Consider the following 2,652-nt stretch of genomic DNA (forward strand, 5'->3'; position numbering starts at 1 on the left):
GGACTATAGACATATATTGACTGTACTAAATAATACCTACAAAAATGGACAGCTGGACAACTACGATCAAGACACAGTGTAAGCTACTTGTACTACCTGCTGTCAGTTGTATTTAACAGTTAACAACTGCAGGAAACCAGAAAAGGGGAAAACTTAGTAGAAAAATAAAAATGAGGTGACAAAATCAATAGGTCAGGGCAAATTTGTTAACTCTTGATATCTGAGAAAAATCCGCTTAAATTTTGAAAACCACTGTCACCAAATTTACAAGCATAGAGCGCAACCTCCTGATTTATCGAGGCAAAGACCTGAATTAAATCATGAAAATTAAGAATACACCAGGACATAGATAGGAATTTACTATAAGAACTAATTATCACAAAAAGATATTGACTAGATTGAGACCACAATAAAAGATTTTTTAAATAACATTATATTATGACTCAGAATAAAACTGTAGCTTTCTAGAGGAATGGCCCTGTAATATTAATAAAAAGCTGCTTGTTTTCATATCTATAATCTATTTTTTTTAATAATGATGGTTTGCAGTGACTTAAAATTAAAAGGAAGACTCTCCTTCAATACAGGGACAAAACTGTTGTTAATAAAAGAAATGAGCACAAACTTTTGAACAAAAGAAAAAAAAAATTATTATATAATTCTTCCTCCTTCAAATGCTTATGGATTAGACATTTGGTAATATGAAAAAGGAGATGACACTATTAACTAACTTGACCTGAGCGGTTAGACCAGGCACCCCTGGTTGGAATAACAGATCGAATCCTTGGTAAGAACAAATGTACAGAGACCAACTAACTTCAGCTCTGCAAGTAGGATCATGAATGGTTAACAAAGGGATCGCAGACATTGCCTATGGGGCCTTAACAAAAAACAACATAATCTATAAGAGGCCACAAAGGTGAAAGTAAAAAATAGTGGAAAATATTAACTAAATCAACAGCATAATGACACTAAAATAAATTTTAAAAAAATATATTACATGACATTCATACCTCTCCAAGAAGGAGTATGGGTTCCTGGAGTTTATACTGCAATACTCTGGGTTCAATCATCTCCAGAGGACGTCCATTTACCCTCAAGTTACCATTGCCTCTTTTGCAGTAGGCCACAGCAGTAGCAGTTTTCTAATAAAATAAAGTAATAAATAAAAATTCTTCGCATGGAAAAACAATAAGTGGCTGATTACTATTATGGTAACTTAAATTTGAATAAATTAAATTAATTCCAAAATGGTTTCAAATAATCTACTCTTTATCAAGAGGAAAAAAATACCAAACACGCTTCAATAGCATTAACTTCAATGCTCCCGTTATAGCAAACTACAAATTCAGTTAAGTTTTGACCTAAACCTCTACTGAAAAGTATCCAGCAGAAATCAACAACATCAATCAAATTAAAGCAAGTAAAGTAGAAGGTATAAGTGGGATTTTTAAATGTTCCAGCATTAGGCTTGGTTTGGAAATTAGAAACCACCAAAATATTTAATTATACCCCATTTGACCTAAGCAACATCATGATTTCAAACACAACTTAATACTGGTCTGAGGAGATTTTAGTTAGGGATGGTTATAAAATATTTATGGTTATAAATAATACTAATTAATATAACTTCAGTCAACTGGTCCAAAACTATGTAAGCACAAGCAATATTTAATATTTCCTAAACAGGAAAATTATTGTCACGCTCAATGTTAAAGCAGGTTCCAAATGTCACATTAAACTACTTTGGGTTTCCCACATTATTACTACTTTTTAAACACTAAGTATGACACAAAATGGTTGATATATAAGAAACCAAATGAAAGAAATATGTTATACATTACAATTTACTAAAAATCTAACAACTACAAAATTGAAGGAAAGTTAATAATAATCTCCAACAATGTATGAAATTTAACCAACTATGATAAAATTAACATTACTTTCAAGATATATTTCTGAAGTTCCTATTGCTAATCGTGCATACATGTTACATGAACACGAAGTTTTGGTATCGAATGAAATTAAGTAAAAAAAGAAAAACTAGAACATGGACAAGGTTTGAATGATCATAAGACAAAAAAGAATACGTGATATGATCATGTAAAAAAATTTAGTTACGACTCTAATGAATATAGTACATAAACATAGAAATACAAAACGTGGTCTAACCTTTCTGCCGAAAACCTGGACGCACTGGATTGGTTCCCTGTTTCTCTTTAAACACAAATAAATACACAATTAAAATAAAGGTAAAAGAAATATAAAGGCAGTTATATATGAATATAAAAGATAGTAAGTAAGAGACAAAAGATAGAAATAAACACCTTTGCTGGTTTTGTGGCCATCTTGAACTCAACTGGAAAGGATACACTCGTGTGATGGTGAAGAGTTTACCTTTTTCAGTGCCTTCAATATTGCCAAATAAAGTTTCTTTGAAAGATGATTTATTGTTTTCGGGATTCACAAATTTCATGGGATTTTGTAATTTTCTTTTTATTCATATATATATAAATAAAATATACATATACTTATAACTAAAATGCAAAGAAGAAAAGCTGTGCTTGTAAAGTAGAACCTAAAATTATAAAATTATTTTTTGTTTTACCTAGATTCTTAACTATATAAAACAAGAAATGAATTTGAAATCGA

General features: G+C 30.4%; 1 long non-coding RNA gene across 1 annotated transcript; it reads right to left on the reverse strand.

Annotated features, from left to right (window-relative positions):
- Positions 1–1,042: 1,042 nt before the first annotated feature.
- On the reverse strand, positions 1,043–2,487 carry LOC136796913 (uncharacterized). Its single transcript, XR_010844700.1, has 3 exons — positions 2,328–2,487; positions 2,173–2,217; positions 1,043–1,145 (listed from the first exon to the last, which is right to left on the reverse strand). It is a non-coding gene; the product is annotated as an uncharacterized lncRNA (long non-coding RNA).
- Between the last annotated feature and the right edge of the window lie 165 nt (positions 2,488–2,652).

The sequence above is a fragment of the Halyomorpha halys genome, unplaced genomic scaffold (genome assembly GCF_000696795.3).
Source record: "Halyomorpha halys isolate HHAL.00 unplaced genomic scaffold, Hhal_1.1 Scaffold9914.1, whole genome shotgun sequence".
Lineage (NCBI taxonomy): Eukaryota > Metazoa > Arthropoda > Insecta > Hemiptera > Pentatomidae > Halyomorpha > Halyomorpha halys.